At 40.1% G+C, this 26,364-nt stretch overlaps 1 pseudogene; it reads left to right on the top strand.

The window, feature by feature from the left end:
* The first annotated feature begins 15,729 nt into the window (after window positions 1-15,729).
* LOC106733377 (40S ribosomal protein SA pseudogene) lies at window positions 15,730-24,945 on the top strand (annotated as a pseudogene).
* Window positions 24,946-26,364: the final 1,419 nt, after the last annotated feature.

Here is a 26,364-nt window from a genome sequence, read left to right as displayed (position 1 = left end):
CACACACACACAGGTATTTGAAATTACTGACAAAACTAGCATAGCTGATGGTAAAGTTTATGATTCATCTGGCCTACCAGCTTTGAATTGCAAACAGCCATTGTAATTATAATTTGGGGGAATCACATTATTCCAAAGTTTGCATATAATATACACTTTGTCTTAATATATCTACATTGCACTATTTCAAGTTTGTACAAAATGTGGCATAACAGTCACAAGAATAGTCTGCAATACTTATTAAAGAAGTGGATCCCGGGTTTCTATTTCTATGTACCTATGGGGTGCAGAGCGTTTTTGACAAACAACCCAGATAAACATCAGAAAATCTTGGTGTTGGTGTGGCCCAATGAAATATTGATCTAATTCTTCTACCTTTGGAAAATCTAAGCTGAACTCTCCCTATCTTAAAGGCTTCAGCTTATATAAAAAGCAGCAGACATTTTATGCAGTTAAGTTTACCTTTGTCTAAACCAGATACCCTGAGAATGTATTTCATCATCAGGGGAATGGTTCAATAAGCCATGGCACATCCATGAGCCGGAGGCCAGCCACCACTTTGCACCTTATCAGTCTTAAAAAGCTCTACAGGGACAGTACTGTATCTGAAAGATTCATGCCACACCTCATTTTAATCATGGACACAATAACCCCCATCTCTTCAAAGTCATTTAGCTGTGAATTTTCAAGAATACATCAAGTAGATTTTCTATGGGCCCATCTGTGCCACACATTTATTTTCTGTGACTGTTTTGCTGAGCACAATGAAAACCTTGACTACTAATGAACAGGGACCCAGAGAATGGCAGGGCTGCTGGCTGCTGCGGCTGCTGCCCCGGGTGAGAAAAGAATCCTTTTCACCTGGAGCGGCAGTCGTGGGTCAGCTGATGTGTGGAAGCTTTTCAAGGAAAGCCTTTCTATTGAGCTGCTTCTCTTCTCTCCCATCTACTCCACTTCAAGAGTCATTTCTAATAAGGTCTTCCTGGCCGAGAAGCTGAGAAGCTAAAAACAATCTTCTCCATTGTGTTCAAACCAATAGCACTTGGGGTCTAATGAGAGATAAGTGTCTGAAATTATTAGAAAGAAGAGTTCAGTTGGGGAAGGACTATGAATTCAGAAGTTAAGAACTTGGGTTTTGGAGACATACATTTTTTAACCCTCAGTTTCATCATCTGTCAAATGGGACTAACAATAAAATTTACCTTATGGGGTTACTATGGGGAAAATTAAATAAAGCATGTAAAATTCTTGGCAAAATGACAGGAAATGGTAAGCATGAAATCATAGCATGTCTATGATATATGAATTACATATAATCAATACGCTCTGTATAGGCCTGCCAATAATACATTATTTCCTTGTAAGACACTAAATATAGAACTAGAAAATATCCCTGAGAGCATAGTCTTTGTGATATCAAATAATTATTAATACTCATTAATTTAGCACTGCTTCAAAAAATAGAGCTGATCAGGTTACTTTATTGGCAAGAATGTGAGGAAAACTCATTCCTGAGCCAAGCACACTTGAACATAGCATGGCAGAAGATAAATATCTCTCCCAGAAAAGTCATATTATATTGTGGGCTACTGCATTTGCTATGCCCAGATGCATTCTAAATAATTATTCTCTGTGTCCACATGGAGAGCTCAATAATAAATAATGATCAAATCATCTCATTTTGATGAACTCTTTAAAAAATATTTTTGATATTTTATAGAATCATCCTCAGAATTAGTTCAGTGTAGAATTCATAAACTATCAAACATACTCGATTCTATCTGTTCCAAGGGTATAGTTTTTTAAGGTTCATACAACCGCAGGAGGTTGATGGTAGTCTCAAGTTAGATACAACAGAGTTTTCAGAAATGCCTCAGAAATTTGTTTCATGAAAGCATAATTGTGAGAAAAACGCTACTTTCTGAAGAATAAATATGGTAGGTGACAAGAGATATATCAAAAGAGAGAGACAAATAGAATCTAAAATTTCTTCAGGGGCCAGGTGGTGGCGCAGTGGAAATGTAAATGAACCCAAATGGGAGAGGTCGTAGAAGTGGATTATGGGACCTTCCTGAGCAAATCTACTCCACTTGGAGAGTAATTTCTGGTCTGGTCTTCCTGGCTAAGAAGCTGAAAAGCCACAAACAATCAAATATATATATATATAACACTGCAATCCTTTCCCCATTCTCCTCTCGGAATCTTGGGCACGCATGCACACGTGCCCAGCATGAGTTTAAGCCACTGGGTCTGGGACTCAAACCATGGTCGAATACATGGGAGTCCAGCGACAGTCATTACACCAACTGCTGGTCCCTACAAACAGTCTTTTATACTAAGTTCAAATCATCAGAACTTAGTTTTCCAATGACATATAAATGTCTGAAACTACAAAAAATGTAACTTGGCTGGGGAAGCACTTTGAATTTATTGGGTCATTGGAAAAGTTATGACACATTTTTTGCATAGAAAAGAAAAAAAAAATTCACAACTTTTCTGCCTACCCAATAGAAGACATAACTTTCTTTTTTTTTTTTTTTTGAGAGTTCTTTTTTTGTTATAGGGTGCATGCGCTCACCAGACAGAGACAGACAGAGAGATAGAAAGTGAGAAATCACCCCCCAGGGGGGATGGCCATGCCACAATCCCTTCTCCTCCATTCTCCTCTCGGGATCTTGGGCACACATGCACACGCACCCGGCATGAGTTTAAGCCACCAGGTCCGGGACTCGAACCACGGTCGACTACGTGGGAGTCCAGTGATATAGCCATTATGCTAACTGCTGGTCCCTCCAGACATAACTTTCTTTTAAAATCCTTTATTTTGTCCTATGACCCAGACTAGTGGAGTCTGCAGTTGGATCTCAATATGAAGACCTTGTTTGGGGGAACTCTTTCAATCTGTCTGGCTTTCTCTGTCATGGAAGAAATAATCAAACTCTTTTTTAAAAGTCTTTATTTTTTTAAATTAATTAATTTATTGATTTTTTTGTTCATAGGCATGTGCCCTCACCAGAGAGAGACAGGGAGACAGCAAGAGTGAGAAATCACCCCCTGAGGTGCCACACCACAAACTCTTCTTCTCTATTCTCCTCTCAGGATTTTGTACATGCACACACATGTGCCCAGCATGTTTTTCAGGTCACTGGATCAGTATTCAAACCCATGGAACTGGCACTATGGGATCCAGTGCCTTAACTACTATGCCATCTGCTGGCCCTAAAAAGTTGTTTTGTCTTTTTTTTTTTTTTTTAACAGTTTATGTATTTATGTCATGCGTGGGACAGAGTTAGAGAGATGTATATAGAGAGATATATGACCTCTGTCGGTCCTGACACCACAATCTGCTTTGAGCGTTAGCCGCTGGATCATGGGCACAAGTGTGCTTGGAATGCTCAGGGAGGTCTCTGGACTTGAACTGACAACCTTTCCATGTGGGTCTTCCTTGCAGAGTGTCACGTTTTACCACTATACTACCATCCAGCAATCCCCACAAAGGCCTTTCAAAGCTCAACAACCTCCTTAAATCCTCCCTCAAGTCCCCCCCTTTTATAAAGTTGTCATACATATTTGTGCATCCATTACTTGTCACAGGCTACTTTGTTTTATTATTATTTATGTATCTGGGATTATTAGATGACGACCTCCTGAAAGGAGAGTAATGCATTCGCATTTATATCTTTTCCCTCACAGTGCCTAGGACAAAACTTTGTGCACAGTATTCATCTAATCTACTGTTGCAAAATTGAAGTATGAACTGTACTGCTCAAACTGCACAGGAAATATACACAGAGGCAAGCATTTCAAAAGGCTATGAGGACCATCAGTGGTATGGTAGTTAAGGTAGATGGATCCCACAAAGCTGACTGTGCAGCTCAAGTCCCAGAACAGCAGCTTAAAAAATATGCCAGGCATGTGTTTGTGCCCCAGCTGAGGATACTGGAGGAGAAGGGGCTGTGGCTTGGTCATTGCCCCTGCAGGGGGAGTGGGGTGCTTTCTCATTTTGTCTGTCTCTCTCTCTCTCTCACGCTCTGTCTTTGGCAAGTATATGTGCCCTAAAGCAAACTAAAAAAAAAAAAAAAAAAAAAAAAAAAAAAAAAAAAAGTGCAAAAAAATTTAGCAGTTTATAAATTAGTGTTTGGTCCAGCTGTGGTAGTCTGTGCTATTAAGACACTGTGCTTGGACCACATGGGAGGCCTGGGATATTGCCAGTTCAATGTAAAAGCCAGGTACACTGGCATACACTCGTAATCCCAGGGACTGAGGGAGGCTGAGGCAGGAAGATCAGGTGCTTGAGGCTGGCCCCGGAAGCACAGCATATACTGTCTATAAAGAGCTGGGGAGCCAGCAGGTAGAATGGTGATTACAGTGCTGGACTCCCACATGGACGAATTTGGTTCGAGTCCTCGACCTGGCTGCTTGCTTTCTCCCTTTCCCCCCACCCCCCTCCCTCTGGTGGGTGCACATGCCCTGTGACAGACTCCCACATGGACGAATTTGGTTCGAGTCCTCGACCTGGCTGCTTGCTTTCTCCCTTTCCCCCCACCCTCTGGTGGGTGCACATGTCCTGTGACAAATTAAAATAATAATAATAAGTTCTGGGGGAGGGAGGGAAGTGGGCATTCTGGTGCACACCTAAGGACCTATAGTCCTAGCTAGGAGGCTGAGGCAGCAGGGTAGTGACATGTCAAGGCCCTGCTAAAAAAATAAACAAAACAATAAGTGAGTATTAATTTAAAAAGGGAGAAATGTGTTTCTTTTTAGGCAGGGCAAATTCCCTAATGTTCAGAAGTGCTGAATGAATATGACGACCTTATTCAGGCATGCATTCATTCATTTTACCTAAGAGAACACATGATGGAATGAGAGTTGGGAATGGGCTCTGGGGTCAATTCTTACCTTCCAGTTTTGAGTCAACTACTGTCAGCTTCATGCTAAGTTACATCTCTAAACCTCAGTTTCCAAACATGTAAAAATAGAAATATTAGCAGCAATAATACCTACTATATAAAGTTGTCATATGGGTTAAATGAAATAATCCAAGCAATCTGCTGAATAAATTTAGCCATCAGTTTTATTTGCTATCATATTTATAGCACTGTGGCACTCGCCGCATGGAGTTTAGATATTGAGGCATAGTTTCCCACTCCCAGACGTTTCCAATATACCATGTAAGTCAGACACAAAGGAGAAGAGTTAATCATATATGACTAAATGCAATATGGATTCACAGTTGGATAAAAGAAGAAAATTGTAGATTTACTGAACCTTCTTAGTATCAGACTTTACCCAGAATACATGACTTTGCTATTTTATTCAGCTTCAACTGTGCTGGTTTTTTGTTTTGTTTTGTTTTTAAGAGAGATTTTTGCTATAGGGTGTGTGCGTTTGCTGGAGAGACAGAGAGAGGCAGAGAGATAGAAAGTGAGAAATCATCCCCTGGGGGAATGGGCACACTAGAATCCCTTCTCTTCCATCCTCCTCTCAGGATCTTGGGTATGCACACACCCAAGAACCAGCATGAGTTTTTTTTTAAAGTTGTTAAGTCTGGGATTTGAACCATGACTGACTACATGGGAGTCCAGCAACATTTACGCCATCTACTGATACCAAACTGCATTAGTCTTACAAAGAGGATGATTAGTAAGATGGGACTAAGAAAGATCCATGTGTCCATCTGCTTAAATGAAAACCCTTGAAAGGGCTCCAGCTCACACCAATATACCAGAATAAACTTACAATCTAAATCTTTTCTTTTTTTTTTTTTAAGAGAGAGACATTTTTACTATAGGGCATGTCATTTGAAGAAGAGACAAAGAAAGACAGAGAGACAGAAAGTGAGAAATCACCCCCCGAGGGTATGGGCATGTCATAATCCCTTCACCTCCATTTTACTCTCGGGATTTTGGGCACACACGCACATATACCTGGTTTGAGTTTTAAACTGCCGGGTCCAGGACTCGAACCATGATCAGCTATGTGGGACTCCAACAACACAGTCATTACACTGTCTGCTGGTCCCAAGTCTAAATCCTAAGGCAATATATGAATTCTTGATGTGTTCAGAAAACATTAATTATGCCCATGTGGTTCTAGTGCTCTTTGGTGCGTGCCTGATTTATTTATTTTCCAGCACTTTTCACTTCTACGTTAGCAGTTCAAATTTATGAGACCTTTCATGGCCTTTTCCCCAAGACGTGCTGCCTCCCAGAAGTATTTTACTCTAAGCTTCTGCAGGCTGAGCTACTCACTATTAGTATCGAATGATTAAAATAGACATTAAGCTATGTCAGTTTTATCTTTGACAATCCTATCTTTGCAAAGAATAAATGTTTACTTGTCATGAATATCAGACACAACATAAAATGCCTGGCAAGAACTAACTGAGAATGTGTTGTTTCAAATCATCTCTCTCCCTCATACGCACACACGGCTTCTCTAGAATTCACATCTCTCTCGTAAGTTGATTACTATAAAATATTAATTCCTTCTTCAACGCAATGAAGACTGAAACAAGAATACACCCCAGTAGTTTTTGCATCATGGGAAAAGTCATGATGCATTTTTGCTTAGAAAAATATGTCACAACTTTTCTGACAACCCAATATTTACGTGACCCTTTGCCCTTTACAAAGTACTTTCATGGGTTCCATCTAATTTTATGGTAAGTAAACTACGGCACCAGGAAAGCTGAGTGGCTAGTGCTAGGGAAGGACCCATCACAGAGAAGAGTCTAAATAAATGCTGGCCCCCATGAACCAATGATTCTTAATTCCATGTAGTTGTAAACCTGGAGTCCATGGCCCTAATTTGGCATTCAGATACGTTTTATATGATCCACACAGGATTGTTAAAACTTGAATTCCTTGCCAATATTTTTAAAAGATTCTTTTGTAACAAACAGATTCCAAATTTCCAATTCACTTTACCGGAAGGTCTGATAAGACTACAGTGTGAGCTTAGTAACTGCACACGTGTTCTCTGTCCTGCTGCAGACTAGCACCCACTCAGTTTTGCTACCTTCTACAGGGATCTGAATTGAGGCCTCACACTACGTATTCCAAAACAAGGATCCCCAGACCACAAAGAAGTTCCACCAAGGTCCTACCATGAGAGAACGGAATGCAGACTGAAATTTCAGAATCGGAATTATAGTGAGGCTAGACAGTGGTGGCTCTGTCATAACAACACTGTGCTACCATGGACCCACAGGTTCTGGGTTAGCAACCCGAGGCCTCCCGGTGCACGCCAGCACACACGTGACTGCAATTCAGCCTGGCGGAGGCTGGGAGTAGACTGCAACATGAAGACACTACTGAGGGTGCTTGTCTCTGTCTCCTGTTGTATTGTTCTCTCATGGAAGAAAGAAAGAAAGAGAAACTTTTTAAAAAATCAGAACTTTAGAACTGGAATCAACTTTGATGTCAGACTTGTGGTTTCCAATCAGTTATTGAATGTTCATAATGACGATCAGGTGTTGTGAAGTTGCAAGAGAATCTTAAAACACATTTCACTGAGTTTCTTCCTTCCTTTCTCTCTCTTACTCATTCCTTTCTTTTCCTTCTTTCCTTCCTTCCTGCCTGCCTGCCTGCCTTCCTTCCTTCTCTTTCTCTCTCTCTCTCTCTTTCTTCCATTCAGAAAGGGAGATAGAGAAAAAAGAAAAGAGACTGAGAAGCACGCCCACCGGGTCTTCATATCCTTATCCACCTCCAGCCTCAGTCCAGATAACAAACATGGCTGTGTGCCCAATGTGTAGAGAGAGGCTTGGATGTGAACCCAGGACTCTTCTGTGTGGGCAGCATCAGGGAGTATCATGTTACCTCTGTAACTCTCTGGTCTCTTGATGCCTTTTTTCAATAATGTAACCTAATTATGGGTGTCATGAAATAAATCACCTTTCTTTTTCTAATACAAAATTGTCTTATTTAAAACCTGACAATGGTAGTGCTCTTCCTTACATGTTTACATCTTCCTCTGAAATATGTCTTCATTTATTTATGTTTGTTTGTTTATGTATTAAATGTGGTAGTGATTCTCTCAAATCACAGTAACACCAGTAATAGTCACTGCTAAACAAGTGTTTCAATGATGTGTTCTTTGAAGTAACACATGATTTTGACACATAAACATGGAGGAAATTTATTTACTACTGAATAAATACAAATTGGCATTAAAATATTTCCAAATGTAGTTCTACTATGAGTTAAAAATAAAAAGAATCTTTGAGAACAGTCAAAATATTGAAAAACACCAACTTATTCTTCCATCTCATGTTATAGAAGAGAGAACTATGGCCTAAATAAATGGACTTTTGTAAGATTGCTCTATGGACAAGGCTTGGAAGACTCTAAGATGAGTGTTTGTTTCGTGACATTTGATCTGCCTGAGATACCTTCATGGGATTTGAGATATGCACAGATCTCTCTCCTGTAGATAAAACAACATTCATTTCCCTAGTATTGGATCAGGAGCTCTTAGCTGTTTGGGGAATCCAGATATAAATAGCTCTCAGTGTATCTCCTCCTGAACTTTTTCTAGTGAGAAATGCAGGCAGAGAAGTAATGAAACATGATATGATGGGAACCATGATAGAAGGGGTCAACAGAGGAAAATGAAAGAACACAGGAGCTGGCAGATGGTATAATAATCAAGGCACTGGATTCCATGTGGCCAGCCGTGTTTCAAGGTCCATATCCTGCAACTTGAAACTCATGCCGGGTGCATGTGCGTACATGCCCAAAATGAGAGGAGAATGGAAAAGGGATTGCAGCATGGTCATCCCCCCAGAGGGTGATTTCTCACTTTCTGTCTCTGGCAAGTGCACAAGTGCTATAGCAAATCTTTGTAAAAAAAAAAAAAAAAAGAAAGAAAAAAAAGAACACAAAAGAAAAAATAGAAAGCTTTTTGGAGACAATGTAAATAATGATGAATTCAAGTCTGAGAAGAATTACATTGGAGTGGATTTAAATTAAATCTCAGTGAGGCAGTTGGGTAAATATCTGTAACAGGCAATATTTTGTTCTCTACATCCTTCACCCACTGGTGTCATGTCAATGAACATGTTACCTGGCCAAAGGGACTTAGAAGTTGCAATTAAGATCACTAATCATTTTACCTTAACGTGATGAGATTATCCGGAATTATCAAGGTAGGTCCGATATGATTACATGAGCCTTTAAAAGCAGAATGTTCCCTGGATTGAGACTAGTAGAGAAAGTCAAAGAAATGCAACAGAGGAAGGTGAGGAGACTGGCAGAATAAGACTCTCCTCTGTCACTGTGTCACGGAGACCGGAACTTGATTCCTGCAACTACAGGAACTAAATTTTGCCAACTACTTAGATGAGTTTGGAAGTGGTTTCCTTCTCTAAGTTCCAAAAAGGGATGTGACCTTACTGACACTCTTGGTTTCAGTCTTGTGAGACTCTCAACAAAGAACCTTGTAGAACTAGACCCAAACTCCTGACCCATGGAAACTGTGACAGGATAAATAGGAAATTTTTTACTCCAGACACTCAATTTGTTAAGCAGGAATAGAAAACTATATTGCATCTTAGATAAGAGGTTGGGGAATGAGAAATAAGTTTTTCTTCACATTATCTAACACAATGCAGTTTAATTTTTGAAAGAAAAGTCTATTAACAAGTTGATCTGCCAGGTAAAAGAAATACGTTCAGTGAAAAGATCCCCTACACACCAGGCATTGCTTGGAGAACTCTGCATTATCATGTAATCATCATAACCAAAGCTATGGAGAAATGTTATATTAGTCCCATTTTATAGATGAGAAGGCTGAGGATTCTTGGTGTGATATGAGATAAGAGTCAATGGCCAACCAAAAATAACTTACAGATAACCTCAGTCTCTCTGAAGGGCAATCTCCTGTGTTTCATTTGTAATGGATACAAAAGGTCTATCCTCAAGAACATGGTTGTCTGTGTTTATGTGCACAGAGCAAAAAATGGTCACATTAGGGGCTCTTTATAGAATGATAATTCTTGTGCTCTTGAAGAAAGCTTCTAAGAAACAGGACTCTTATCTGCAGGAGACAGAGTTCTCCCTGAGCAAGGGTTCCATTCTCTCCAACGTAATATCCTGGAATAAGGACAGTCATGTCACTGGCTCACGCATCGCAGTGAATTGTGTAATTGAAGCACATGGTACCTGATGCTAGAAGTGTGGCCCTTTGGATTCTGGAACTAAGGCTGGCAGTATCCTAAACAGGATTCCACAGAGGATGTCTATGCACTCCTAATTCCTGCAGTGAGGTGCAAGAATCATCTGGCATCTGGTCTAAGATGGCCACGCACACATTGCATCTGAAGAGCTCGTGGTTATCTGACCCATCTTGTTTCGCTGTGGTGTGCCCACATTAATCTTCTCACTGATTTATCTCTTCTCATTCCGAACAGCCTGGATGCCATGACTTCAATCACTTTCTTTGGGAAGTTATTCTGTTGTCTAATTGACCCTACTATTAATTTTATTTTCTATTATCTAATTTATTCCACACTCCTGTTCTCCCCCCTCACACACACACACACACACACACACACACACACACACACACACACACATATACACCCAGTTTCAGGCCATTACTTCTTATTTCTTTCAGTTCTAATTAATCGTTATTTTTCCCCGTAAGGTCTCAGGATAATCACAAATACAGAGAACACAACATTCACAGCAAATATACTGGGAGGCAAAATCTTCACATAATCCACTGCCCCTTACATGGCAGAGACTAACCTCTCCCCATTATAATTTTAAAATGACAGATTCTCTTTTTTTTTCTGAAATCTGTAACTCTATGCATTTTTATAGTGCATCCAAATATTCTCTCTTCTTTTCCCTATCCTTCCTCTCTCTTTTCATTTTCATTTGTCTTCCTTTCCTCTTCCTCTGTTTTTTATCTTGTTGTCTGTCCTCTCACTCTTTATGTAAGCAAGGTTTGCTGTTTTTATCCTGCCAATAGAAGCAACTTGATTTTGTTGTTGTTGTTGTTCTTTTTGTTTTGCTTTTAGGTTTTTGCCTTAGGGCATTTGCACTCCCTGGAGAAAGACAGAGACAGAATCAGAGAAGGAAAGTGAGAAATCATCCCCCAGAGGGTTAGCCATGTCACAATTCCTTCTCCTCTATTCTCCTCTTGGAATTTTAGGCATGCACGCACGTGTGCCTGGCATGATTTTCAAGCCACCAGGTATAGTACTCGAACATGGTTGGCCATGTGGGAATCCAGCACTTTAACCACCATACTACCTGTTGGCCCCACATCTTGCTTTTTAAAATGTCATATAGTCTAGAAAATATAAGAAAGTATATAAAATTTGTTTTAATGATCTGTTTTCATAAGAACCAAGTTAACCACTGTAAATTTTGCCATGGTCCAAATATAACATTAGGTTGTCAGGAAAGTTATGATGCATTTTTTATGCAAAAATGTGTCGTAATTTTCCCAACAACCCAATAGTATGACAGACCCTAACACACTGAGGGCTCCACCAGAACCAATGGTCTCTAAGCTTTCTTAGGTGGATCTGCTACCATTCCCTTTTTTTAATTGATGAGGACTTTGCCTTCTTCTGCCTCAGCTGGTATGAAAAAAAGTATCAACTGCTCTAGTAGCTTGGGAGAAAAATGTTTGCTTGAGAGATGAGGGGATGTTTCATGAAAGTGGTGATAGTTAAGCTCCATTGCCTGGGGGAGTGTGGGGTCAGGTCCGAACTACATGGAGGACAGGAAGAAGGAGGAGTATTCCAGAAAGAGATAGCGGTACAAGAAAAAGAGGTACAAGTTCTGACAGATAATACTCAGATTTGAGGAGCATTGAGAAGTCCCATGTGTTAGATATAAAGGGTGGCAGAAAAGATGCAGTGAGAATTGAGACTAGGGAGTTATGTTAGCCATAGACTTTGAAAGCCCTGAATGACAAGGTAAGCAATGTGGGGAAACAGGAGACGCTAAAGATTTCAAGCAGTCAAGTGACATGATAAAGACTATATTTTGGAAAATTATTCAAGTAGCACTGGGAGGCAATATTGTATGGTGAAAAGATATGTGTTTTAAACTGGATGAGTACAGATTCAAGTCCCAGTTCCCCCCTTTATAAAGCATGTGTGGCACTTGGCAAATTATCCAGGACCACGACCCTTCAGGTTCCTCATTCATAAACTATAGATAATAATACTTACTCTGTAGGATCATCTTACTTCACATCTCTGGGAGCAGAGCCTGAGAGAAGAATTGTTATTCAAGTGATTTATTAAGGACACTCTCCCATGGAAGATCTTAGGGATATAAAAGATAGCAAAAGGACCAAGCCAAGTGATCATGCAATTTTAGACAAAGTCTACAGAGATTAGTTTTAACCTCATATTTCCAAGTGGACTCCAGAGTGCAGCTTAAAGCTCAGAGATGTTCTGATCCGCAGCAAGGGAGCTGAGTTATTTGCACTCCCAGGAGTTATGGCTGTGTGAATTGGAAGATGATGAAGTCAACACTTGGAATACATCTATCAAGAGGTAGGGTCTTCAGGAGAGGAGCAAGAGGAGAAATTCCATTGTGGACATGATATCCCAAGAGGGAAATCAGCAAATAAAAAAGAGACATTGGTGTCTCTCTCTCCCCCATAAGATATATTGAAACAAAAATGTAAGGTTAATTTCAATGGGATGAGAAATGTAACAAACCAATATTAGTCATTTAAATCCATCACTTCTGAAGAGAACTAATCCTAGGGAAGGCAGGTTTTTTGCTGGACAAGGTAAGTGGGCTATGATGTGAACTGGTTTGGCTAGAGAGGGGTAACAGGCTGGCATGGAAAAGCTGACACAGGGCACATGTGAGGAGAAATGCAGGGAAAAGACCAGGAGATGAATCAAATGCCAGAGGAAGACACAGAAAGAGTACACGAGAAGATCTGAAAGAATCTAGAAGGTGATGTCTTGGGGAACCCAAGACATTTTTCATTGTTGAGAGAGTTTTGCAATGTGGTAGTTCTTTCCATACAAAGTCGGTAAAATTTACGTCTTTAACTGCTGTCTTCAGAAGTGACTGATGGGGCGTGTCTGAGTGTGCCTGTTACAGGAAATGACACCCTGTGTCAGACCAGGGGACCCTCCTTTGTGCTTCCAACAACTACCTTTCCTGAAGTCGGTTACATTCTGGTTGTACAAGACACCCATTTGTTGTAAGAAAATGCGAAACAGCAACTCTGCAAGCATGGTCTCTAGGCAGTCAGAAACAACCCAGAATGGGACTGCAAACAGTGGGGAGAGAAAGGAAACTGCATCTGAACTCAATTATATCAGCCAGCCAATCAGTTCTCCAAGGCACTGTGTATTATTCATAGTAAACGTTAAAACAAAAAAGAAAATGGAGACTAATCATAAAAAAGCCTAATCATGAAAATAGAGCACACGCATCTCTAAACAAAGAGCCCTTGGAGCCAATCACAAGAGATATAGAGTACAGTTGTAAACTGGCTGAAGCATCAGAAAAAAAATCCCAAGTTAATCAGAAGCCATTCTTCCTATAGAGTAAGCTCGTACCCATTATAATCCACTGTGCTAATGACCATTACTCAAAATGACAACATCGTAACTAAAATCACCATTTGTTCAAGTTAATTTCTTAAAGATCTGTGATTTTCCTCCATTACATTTAATATTTATGAATCCTTACTCACTGGAACTTCTCTATTTTCTGGTTATTACCATTCATTTTCAGGATGTAAAATGAAGGTCATTAAAGTTGGACTTTTTCTTTTCTTTTGCATTTACCTAGCATTACATCTTTAAAAGGCAATATAATTCCAATCAAATGCTTGGCATGCAATAACAATTTTACCATTACTTGAATATTATGTTATTGGGAACAAAATTCAGGTCCCATTAACTTTGTCTGCTACATACAAATATTTCTCGGTTTAAGCAATAGCCACTTTCTAACAAATCTGGCTGGAAAGTGAATACTCTTTGTAGAAAAATCCTGATTTCACTCTGACTTCTATTGTAAGAGAAGAAAAAAAAATATTGGATAGAAATTGAAAACCACTGGCAAAGAAGAGAGGGAGTTGGCAGGCAGGTTAATGGCATGCTGGGTACAATGTTCTGTGTTCTCTTTCCTCATTCTTTCCTCATTCCCTGAAATTTCTCAGTTGTCTTGCGATTCCTTTGGGATATGAAATCCATGGTTCTTGGAACTCGGTGACTTTCTACCTCTCCTTAAAACTTACAGTATATACATGAAATCCGTTTGGTTTGCCAATGGGTTCTATAATCAAACAAATGAGATATTCTTCAATTTTACAAATCTTTGGATTTTGAAAAGAAAATGCACGCCCTGTGATCAAAGGTACCTAATAGAAAATCTCTAAAACTTAGGCTACTAGAATACTGGTTATTTCACTTAGATCACCCCCCACACACATTCTCATGCAGTGCCTCTCATTCCTTGGCCTTAGTGGAGATGCTGACTTTTAATTGAACACATGAAACAAAAGGAGAGATTTACGTTCTCTCCATAAGAGCCTGTGTATTGGTGGACGAGTTATTCTTAGACCCTGTGTCTGTATAATGCTTCCCCACTCCCACTTCTTTTCCAAATTTAGAAACACTTTTTCAGAGAGAAAATTCCAGAAAAGTTTATCTGTCATTGCCCTTAGAGTCCCTTTGTGTAAAGATGGAAAGAGAAAAAGTAGGGTCTGGGGGAAAAGAGAGAGAGAAAGAACAAAAATGGAGAAGCACTTAATGCAATAAAATGGTAGAAAAAGACTAACTGCACAGCGAGGGCCTGGACTAGTATGGAAGGCTCTCTCATGGTGGGAAAATGAAATTGAAAAGAGATCTTACTGGGTATCAAATCCCACCTTCACTATAAAACCCAAATATGCAAGAAAATAGCCAAACTTAATGCCAGTTTTAGTTTCTAATTAAATCCTTTGCCTTTGGAGAATTCACACAAAAGAAAACAAAGAGGGCAGGAAGGCATTTCAGCCTTACTTTCTTTTGACTTAGTGAAAAGTTTCAATGTTGTCTTTGGTTGGCTTTCCATCATAGAAGGGGTAGGGTGTAATGGAAAATAAGGCCAGATGTAAACCAGGCCTGTGAAGACGTACCCATGGGCCAGCAGGTGGCGTGGTGGTTAAGGTGCTGGATCCCAAATGGCCAACTGCATGATTCAAATCCTGGACCCAGTGACTTGAAAATCACACCAGGCCTGTGTGTGTGCATGCTCAAAGTTCTAAGAGAATAGAGGAGAAGGGATTACATGGTGGCCATCTCCCCTAGGGATGATTTCTTGCTTTCCCTCTCTCTGTCTCTCTATCTCTCCATCTCTCTGGTGAGTACTCATGCCCTACAGCAATATTTTTAAAAAAAGAGTATCCTGATATACCAGACCAACAGTCTATACTCTCCTCCTACTCACTGTTAGTACAAAGAAAAGAAATTTACACCTCGGCCACATACAATTTATGCATCACAGATAAAACAGTGATGGGTCTCTTCTTAGGATTGCTTCAGGAAAAAAAAAAAAACAGAACATTCTATCAGCATTGAAAAGACTCAATAGAGGTTAAAAAAGTTGGCTATCCCTTCTTTTCTAAGAGCTCAAATTAAGAATACATTTGAGAGTCAATTGGGAAACAAGTCAAAGGAGGTAAGGAACTGCCTACTAACCCCCAACGAGTTTATTTCCAAAAAGGGGGGCAATGTGAGGCGAGGAAATGGACACGGCTTGGAAGAATCACATCAGCAGAAACAATGGCAGAAGCAGAAAACGATTACAGAGAGAAGGTGAGTGCTCACTTCAACTACACTCCTGAAAATGGAAGAGAGATTGGTGTAGGTGGAAGACTTGGTGAATGATAGGAGACTGTGAACAATGGAACAAAAAAGCCTTTGAAGTTATCAGGCCTAGGAAGTCAGCGGATCCTGGTAACTCAAACAGTAACCAAGAAGTTGATCGGGAATTTGATCCTCCCCTCCAGGGAAAAGATGAGAATGCCAGTTACAAGAAGGTATAAATTGAACTACCAGATAGCACACCGATTAGAGCAGAAACATATTACTCTCGGTGCAACTGAAAGTATTCACACATCTTTATGTTCACAGTCCTTGAAACACAGAGCAACTCAATAAATTCTTATTTATGTGAAGCTGTCAGCAGTACAGTGACTAGATAGTTTTCCTCTTTTGTTTATAGGTAGAAAGGGATAGAGCACACGTGATTCTTTTTCTTCGTTCCAATCTGCTAGCGTCTGCCCTTAGAATTGCGGTGTTAAGATGAAAATTGAAGGGATTCGACAGTTTTACCATACATCTTTTTATTCACAAAGACTTCTAATCTTGAAACCGGCTCTTTGTTTTAAATCAGGCATCTATTGATTAACCACGAGACAGCGCAGCTCACCAGGGGCTGAGGTGGGGATACACGATGGAGTTAGGACAGTTAAACACTGAAATCGATCCTCCCTTTCTCCCACCGCTGTTGCTGTAGCAAGCTGTTTCTCTAAGCTATTAATTTTATTATTAGCACACCTGGAGGCATTGGTTCCCTCAGGGAAAAGCAATTCAACTGTGTGTGCTACAATCTAGCGGTGGATGATCAATGACGCAGCTGGGACAGGACAGAGTTCTATCCCATCCCCACCTGTTTAAAATTTGGGGACAGTCTATCTTGGGGAGGGGCACCGAACAACATGCTGTTTCAGACCTGTTCCTTGAACTCTTTCAGCAAACTTCAGCTACCAAGAAGTTGCTTTTTTCTACCCTAATTTAGCCCCTTCACCTCATGGCTTTCTGGGAACCATTCCTCCCTTGCATTTCTGTGTGAAATGGGAGATGCAGAACAGGGAGCATACCGAGATCGGGAATGTAAGCTGACTGTCCAAGATCTAACCCTCCTTCCCGATGTGTTCTCCTTACCCAGAGCAATGTGGTCCCCATGCACTGCACAAAGACATGTGTACTTTGGGAAAACCAAGCTCGTGACCAGCTTTCAGAAAGAATGTTTCATGTGGACATCTGGATACCTGATTTCTCATTTAAAAATGAGGTGTTCTCGAACTACTGGACCGCTATGATCTGTTGTGCAATTGACCAGAATTGAGGAGTGGCTGCCCCCTTCACAGAACACATGAGTTCTATGGTTTCTTAAATCTGCACTTAGCTCACACCAGTTGCTAATTCTACCTGCTCAGTTCCTATGCAGATTATCTGTACAATAATAACAATTTCAATTATCTGACAATATTCTGATATAAATTTCATTCTCAAGTCTTGGGAACTCCCTCATATCTCAATCTTCCCTCATTCTTTACTTTCCCCTTTCTTCCTCCTGACCCTCTCTCCTGTCCGCTCTCTCTCTCTTTCTCGCTCTCATACATACCATAATCTCAGTGATTAACAGAAGCACATTTTAGAACAGAGGAAGTGGAAAGAGGTACCTGGTGGACATCTAAGCTAATGGCACTGCTTTAAAGGTGTCCAGATGATGTGGTTGCAGCTTCCTGGTCCACGTCCTTTTGGAAAAATTGTGGGTTGTCAGAAAAGTCATGATGCATTTTTGCATTAGAAACCAGAAAAATACATCATGACTTTTCTGACAATCCAATATATGTGTGTTCTTTTATCTTAAAGATTTATTTAATTTTATTATTATTGTTGTTGTTATTGTTATTATTTCAGAGAGATTTTGCTGTAGGGTGTGTACACTCCCCAGAGAGATAAAAAGTGAGAAATCACCCTCTGTGGGGGCAGCCACATCGCAACCCCTTCTCATTCATTGCCCTCTTGGGATTTTGGGCATGCATGCACACGTACCCATTTTAGCCTCCAGGTCCGGGACTAGAACCACCATCAGCCATGTATGTGGGAGTTCAGCATTGTTACAATTATGCCATTTTCTGGTTCCTATTATTATTATTTTAAAATTTGCTATAGGGAGCATGAACTCACTAAGGAGAGACAGAGAGAGAGAGAGAGAAAGGGAAAGTAAGAAAGCAAGTCTACCAGGTCTAGGACTCAACTTGTGGTCAGCCAGGTGGAAGCCCAGCATTTTAACCACCATGCCACCTGCTGGCCCCCTGTATGCGTTCTTATAGTGTCTACAATATTAAATTAGATGTCAGAGAAGTTCTAGGACTCAGTTTTATCCATGGTTCTTACCCACGATCACATATTCTATACTGGCTAGGTTTCAGGGTGAGTGCAGTTTACAGTAAAGAGCACAAATAAGTAATACACTACCATAAATAAGCAATCTACTGAGCTGTCCTGCCAGCTCCTGGACAAAGTATGACTAAGACACTTACAACACAATTTATGTCTCCTCCAAAGACTGACCTCTTGACTGAGTGAATCACATGCTAGACTCTGTTCCAAGAACAAATGGTTCAGATGTGGTGAATTTCTTCACCTGGCCTTCCATCATTGGGAATCCATAGGATTCCACCTGTGACTTCCAGCATGCCATGCTGTAGGAGGAGCACCTCCTCTGGAATGATACAGATGTGGGGCTTAAGCTCTGCCATTGGCACTTCTTAACCATGTAGCCCTCTTGGGCTACTTCAGAGTTTATAAACTGTGGTTCTTAAAAGGTCACAACTAAAAATGATCAGCATGATGTCTATCTCTGGTAGAACAGTATAGAAACCAACTGCCCCATTCCTCAGTGACTCTAAGAGGGATCTTGCTGAATCGACGGCCAATCTTGGAATTCAGGATCCCAGAATCAATGAACTACCTCATGAAATATGTGGTAATATATACTATAGAGAATAGAGGAGTGTGACCTTCATGGTCAGATACATAGATATATATATATTCAGCATTTTACAGTCAAGATTCATGAACACACACACACACATATAACTTTTATGTTAATAATTATAAATGAATAATAACAACTATGAGCAAGGGTTAGGGAATGAGTAGAGGTATAGATGACATGGTAAAATGTTGATAACTTTTTAAATTATGTGATGGTTATGTGGGAATTCATTATAACATCCTTTGTGTTTTATAACTTTTTTAAAAAAGTAATACAATTTAAACAATAAAACAAATTTGGTATCCAAATTGAGATGTGCAGACTGGGCTATGAAAAACTAACAAATATAAAACATAAAGAGTCTTTTATGAAATTAAATCTATTCTTTATTCAATTTAAAAGGATTGTCTTATTTTGATCTGAGGTGATCTTTCTTATTTTTTAGTATTTAAATATTCACTCTTGTATAAAATGATAATAACAGTAATAATAGTTATCATTTATCAAAAACAGACCTGCAGCTTGATTTTGTAACAAAAGTTTTCTTGGAGCACAGCCAAGATGCTTTATTTTAGGATGAAAGTTTTATTTTAAAATCCACATTTCAGTTTGGTTGGAACACATCCTCCTTTTATCGATTGTCTGTAGCTAGGACTGGAGTTGAGTGGCTGTGACGGAGGCCCTAGTGCCCATATAGCCTAAGATCATTGGAGCTTTGCCAGAACAAAAATCACAGGACTACCTGTATTCTTGACATATAATATGTGCTCAATAAAAGTTCCCACATCTTCTGTCTGAAAGACCAATTCCTTCAGGTCTATTGTAGGTGATTGAGTACTAATTGGATGTATTAATTTAATCTATTAATGGGTGATAATGGCTTAGTATCTCACTACTCCCAGATAAGACACTCCCCTCTTCCTCTTCAAATACAAATGCCAGCATGGAGGACATGGTTATAAACCAGTTCTAGGACATGAGATTACAACACTCTCTTGCGGAGGGGAAACTTTTTCCACTGAGATTCTTTACTGCCTCCTTCCATCCATTTCACCAGATGCTCTTGGTATTTATTCTATTTTTATAATTACACAGATTGGTATAAATATATTATAAACTCACATGGGCTGGCCAGTATTCTCTACAACAGTCAAACCCTTTAGGAAATATGTGATGGGAGAATAGCACAGTAGCTAAGAGTGAAGTTCAGCAACTAACAAACCTCACTCTTTAATCTGCTGGTAAATAGTTTAGAATAATTTAGAACCATAGATTTAAGCTAAGTATCCCCAGCCATAAAATGAATATGGGAATAGCATCCATCTTTCAGAGATTTTGTGAGGATTAATGAGAAATTTCGAAGGAAGTGCTTATCACAGCTAACATTTATGAAGCACTTACTATTTTTATACCTTGTGTTGCAAATGTCAGTACCTCCTAGGGATAATGATCCTTGCTAAATTGGGTTTGTCCAGGGACCAAAAGTTAGAGTATGTGACCTTCAAGAACTGCACCCTGTCCCAACCCCCTGTTCCTTCTCACTGTCATTAATCCCTCACTAAAAACCCAATTTCAGAAGGAGAACAGCTTTCATAAAGTCACAGGTGCCTCACATGGAAATCTCTTCCAAATGTATAATTCTGTAACTCGGCATGCTACCTTAATAGTCTACAGTTCCAGTAATAAAGATAGGTTAATTTTGCATTAGATGAGCTTTAATGTACATTCAGAAATCAGAAACCAGCTTATGTGTTCATTAGTGAAAATCTTGCCTAAAGTGGGTCATGTAGAACTAGAGGAAATTCAGAGACTTTAGGAAGAAGGAAGGTATTTTGCTTCACATGTTATTTTCCATAATTTATGATGAGTTGAAGGGTTGTGAAGCAAATGAGTCCGATATGTTTTCTAATGGGTCACTGGTACATAATGGTTTGAGGGATCACCCAGGACGTGGCTTTTCCCATGGTATTGGCATCCTTTGTCTGACCTGTGCAAAGGGTGGTAGGCAGCTGCGATGGCCTCATTACCAGTGAGGGGAACACCTGGCATGACCTTCTCATTTGGCACATTAGCAGGGAGCCACCCTTCGCAGAGGTTTAGCCTTATTTGAAGCTGCCATGCAAAGATCTTGGGCTTGAAATGAGATAGACCTATGGTTGCTTCCCTGCTTTGCCCAAAATCTTGGGCGAAATGCCACACCTTCAAAAGTCTAAGTTCCCACAGCCAATATAATAATAATAATAATAATAATAATAATAATAATAATAATAATAATAATAATAATAATAATAATAATAATAATAATAATAATAATAATAATAATAATAATAATAATAATAATAATAATAATAAGGATTTCTGGGACAAAGAATGGTGCCTATAAAGCTCATTTCACAATTCCTTTCAAAAAGCTCTGAATGAACTTATTTGTGAAGCTTCTTAAAGAGTATTTTGAACATAGCAAGCACTCAGAAAATGGCAGTTATAATCATTATTGTCACCTTCTTCATTGTCACTGTTGCTAGCAAAGCGGCCCAACAAGATAAAGAAAAAACATATTTTTATAGATCTTATAGTCTATAACACCTCAAGTAGAAACAGTAATAGGCTCAAACAACAGTATAAACTTCAAATTTCAACCTCCACCTACAAATGGCTACACCTCTTTTTGACTCTGACTAGGTTAAAGGAATTCGTATGTGAAAATAGAGAGGCCATTCCTATATGTTGAGAAGAATCTTTTCCTCAGCCTCCTGCCTGATATAACTGTGTGGTAAAGAGATCCCCCAGGCTGTGTACAAAGGAGAGAATTCACAGGTACCACTTAAAGCAAGCTGAAACGCTTAAGAAAACAAAGATATCCTCTGCCCAAGTTTCCCTGGTGTACACGGGGAATCCGATTCGCACTTTCATTTAACAGCCACAGGAATTGCACACCTACAGTGATTTCCCTGGAGCACAGTGCTGGAAATGTACCCCAAGGACAAAGAATGGTGCCTAGAAAGTTCATTTCACAATTCCTTTCAAAAAGCTCTGAATGAACTTATTTGTGAAGCTTCTTAAAGAGTATTTTGAACATAGCAAGCACTCAGAAAATGGCAGTTATAATCATTATTGTCACCTTCTTCATTGTCACTGTTGCTAGCAAAGCGGCCCAACAAGATAAAGAAAAAACATATTTTTATAGATCTTATAGTCTATAACACCTCAAGTAGAAACAGTAATAGGCTCAAACAACAGTATAAACTTCAAATTTCAACCTCCACCTACAAATGGCTACACCTCTTTTTGACTCTGACTAGGTTAAAGGAATTCGTATGTGAAAATAGAGAGGCCATTCCTATATGTTGAGAAGAATCTTTTCCTCAGCCTCCTGCCTGATATAACTGTGTGGTAAAGAGATCCCCCAGGCTGTGTACAAAGGAGAGAATTCACAGGTACCACTTAAAGCAAGCTGAAACGCTTAAGAAAACAAAGATATCCTCTGCCCAAGTTTCCCTGGTGTACACGGGGAATCCGATTCGCACTTTCATTTAACAGCCACAGGAATTGCACACCTACAGTGATTTCCCTGGAGCACAGTGCTGGAAATGTACCCCAAGGTGTCAGGAACACATGCGTATAGCGAGGTCTGCCTTTCCTCAAGACACCTGCAGCGTACGAGTCTTAATGAATTTAAAAGAAACAGACACTGACACTAAAATGACACATTTTGTGAAAAAGATATATTATGTTTTCCACATTCTTTCCTCGCCCAGCCCCTCAGCAGGATTTCCCCCTTTGAGAGAAGGGTGCTCAGACTGTTTCCATACTGAGGTAGCAACACAGATCTTTTCCATGTCTGACACCACACTTTGTGCGGACACAGAGACAGATCCCATCTACCCTACAGGACGCCATTGGTGCCCCCCCTTCTTCAGATGTATGGGTAGCAATTATGTCCTATAATGTCCGTTTTTCCTTTCCTCAAACTCACACAGTGTCAGACAGGAACAAAGAGCAGCCCGTCATTTATGTTTATGAATGAAGCTCCATAGTTACATCATTGAAAGAGTCAGAAGGCGTTTTCCCTCACTACATCTCAACCAAGTGTTGACACACTGAGACTGCATAGTGAGCATTGTCAAAACCCACAGAAGAGACCCAAGTTCCATCTTCATTCTCCTGTCTCCGTCATAGCAAGAAAGACCTAACACCGTCCACGCATTTGACTCTTATTAGTGATGTATGCTCTCTGTGCCAGCCATCCGGGGCGTGGGTTCTACTCCTACAGAGACTCGGGTTAGCTGAGAGCAAATGAGGGGTTTTCTCATCCTATCTCATCAAATCTCCATTTCTTCACATGCAGAGTAAGTTAAGACAGGAGAATAGAAAACAAAACAAAAGTTTTCATGTCTTTTACTAACACCAATCCACTAGATCATCATGTTAAATGGAGTCTTGTGCTGCCCTCTGGATTTAGCAGAAAAGCCATCATGGTCGGATGGGTGCTGCCTACACAAGGATTAGAAAAGGAGGTGGAGCAGTGAGCACCAGCTTTGCCACTTGATCCCCAGGGTAGCCCAAGATGATAGCTGTACAAAAAGCATTATCTGGACCAGCCCCGTAGTCTAGAGGTTACGCGAGCGGCCTCCCACGTGGTCGGCCACGATTTACATAGTGACCCTGTGACTTGAGAAACACTGGACGTGTGTGTGTGAGCCCACAGTTCTGACAGGATGGAAAAATGGAGACGGGATTATGGCCCAACCACCTTTCCCTGGGGGGTGCTTTCTCCTTCTGTTCTCCTACCCCTCCATAAAGTGCACACACCCTCAGGCAGTTAAAATAAACGATTATCCAACATTAACCTTGAGAGCTGCTAATAAATTCTCCTTAGTAATAAGTTATTCCTTTCTGATACTGTGAGGCCGTGTGGACGTGACCAATGGAGCAGGTGACACGTCACAATGCCAGCAACATTGCCTTCTTTGTCTCTGAGACATGTTATTTCTGTATGAAAGAACTGGGATTCAAGTAGTAAAAGGTAAGAGAATTTTTCACAAGTGATGAATCCCATCTACTGCTTCAATATATTAAAGCACACTTAAACTGTCTATCTGATCTCGCTGGGAGTACATATTCAAGTCCTTGAAATAAAGAGATCACGCCCTTCCTTCACACCTTCTCTCACCGTACCAAACAGTCTTGTATAAAAATGCTCAGCCTTGTTCTTGTCTCCTTGTCCTAACTGCATATTCCTTAGCTGCGCTCCTTAGTACCATAATAATTGTTTTCTCCTATTACTAATATGCCTGCTTTTCTTTTAAGGAAAGGTGACAATGTTAATACAATGGGGGCGGGGAGTTTAAACAAGGCCTGCATGTAAAGGGATGGGAATCTTGGTGGCTGTGAGAAATGGACCTACTCCAAGTCTATGCTGAGGGACCTGCAAGGATTGCCATCCATGTGAAAGGAATGGGAAACTAAACAAAGCATTCCAGGAATTGTGAGTAGTAAGTTTGTTTTGTTTTTGTTTTGTTTTTTAAATTTTGCTAAAGGGCACACTACTTGCTGGGAAGAGGGAGAGAGAGGGAAAGTGAATAAGCATCTTCCGTGGGGGATGATCATACCACAACTTCTTCATTTCTCCCTCATTTGGGCATTCTGGGCACAGATGCACACACACCTGGAGTGTTTTCCAAGCCACCAGGTCCAGGATTTGAACTGTGCAGTTATTCCTGTGGCGTCCATCCAATTTAACCACCGAAGGATTTTTCTATAGAGTACTCACTTTCCAACCAGAATTTTTAGAAAGTAGCTATTCATCTCCTGTGAACACCCGTGGGAAGTCATGCCTGATCTCTACTTCTACAGAGATCCTGAAGAGATTGAAAAGAAGGAGCAGGCTGCAGCTGAAAAGGCTGTGACCAACGAGGAATTTCAGGGTGAATGGACTACTCCCGGAGCTCCTGAGTTTACTGCTTACTCAGCCCGAGGTCGCAGACTGGTCTGAAGGCATGCAGGTGCCTTCTGTGCCCATCCAGCAGTTCCCTACTGAAGACTGGAGTGCTCAGCCTGCCACCGAAGACTGGTCTGCAGCCCCCACTGCTCAGGCCACTGAATGGGTGGGAACAACCACTGAGTGGTCTTAAGTCTGCTCTTCACAGACTCTTACAAAAAGTGGAAATAAGAAAAGATAAGGAAAATAAACAACAGTTTATATTTAAAAAAAAGAAAGTAGCTATTGGCCTGCAAGTAAGTTTTTGATTCTATGGGTTTTCTTTCTATACATCCTGTGCACTTGCCAGAGAGAGACAGAGTGAGAAAGAGAAGGAATGTGAGAAATTGCCTTCAAAGGATTTGCCCACGCCACAATCCTCTCTCTCAGTCTCCTATTGAGATTTTGGGCACACATACACACACACACACACACACGTACTCAGTGTGATTTTCAAGCTGCAAGTCTGAGATTCAAACTGCACAGCTGACTACGTGAGATCCAACACCTTTACCACCTTCATGTCACCTGTTGGCCTAAAAGTTTTTAATTAATCAATTCATCCTATTCACAAAATAACATATGTATGAGGGTAAGTGTGTGCATTATTTTTACAAACGGAATGTTATCTCTGAATTGTGTATATATGCATGTAGTTATTTTACACACACGTAAGATTCCTATGCATGCTATTAATCTTCTGGATTTTTTTTCCTGTCTTGCTAATTTGTTCATATAGTAGGAATATTTTCTGAATCAGAAGTCAGAACTAAATTTCTTTTTGTTCCAAGATGTTACAGGTTCATATTTTTGTCATTACTTTTTAAAACCTTTCTAGAATTTCTTTTTCAAGCAAGAATCTAAGTATCTTTTCATTGTACCAGCACCGTTTACTGATGTGCTGGAAAAGCAAGACCAAAATTAATGAGAAAAATATTTACCAGTTAGATAACAAAAGTAAAGCAGTACTACAAGCATATCTATGCATAAATTATTAAAAAATGAAGTAATATACATTTTACAAGTGGTTAATAAGCTTAACGAATGAAATCCCCTCTTTCAATAATAATAGAAATAGAGTTGTCTACCTGCCTAATTAGCACTTTTCAAACAAGGACTGTATCCAGGTTGGCAAGAGTTGGTGAAATGGGCTTTCTCAAATGCTGCTGCTGAAACTATAGAGAAGTAGAGAAAAGTGAAAAGCAGTAGATCTTCAAAATATTTATAGCCTTTGACCTAGAAATTGTATTATGGCTCCCTGGCTCCTTTTCCCCCTGATGTCATGGCCCTCAGAAACCTGGGGTACAGTAATAAGGAGGAAAGGAAAATTACCTGGCTAAATCCTGTGAGATTTTACTGAGCACCTGGCTTACATCACACCATGGCGATGAAGCAAAATGCAGACTCCAGCTTGGTTCGCTATTAAAGACTTTCACAAAGATGTTCAAAGCTCCAGACATATAAGAACTTTAAAGTTTCCCTCCTATCAATCACATTCCTTTTTTGCTCTACCTTTGCCTTCACCCGTATCTAAATGGGACACAGAGAGAGGGGACAGGGAGCTTTGTGGGAAGGTGGCGAGGACCTTAACCTTAATAGGAGCAGACT

The sequence above is a fragment of the Tupaia chinensis genome, unplaced genomic scaffold (assembly GCF_000334495.1).
Source record: "Tupaia chinensis unplaced genomic scaffold, TupChi_1.0 Scaffold143630_1, whole genome shotgun sequence".
Taxonomy (NCBI): Eukaryota; Metazoa; Chordata; class Mammalia; order Scandentia; family Tupaiidae; genus Tupaia; species Tupaia belangeri.
Note: the sequence above shows the minus strand (reverse complement) of the source record. Positions and strands in the feature narration are given on the sequence as shown.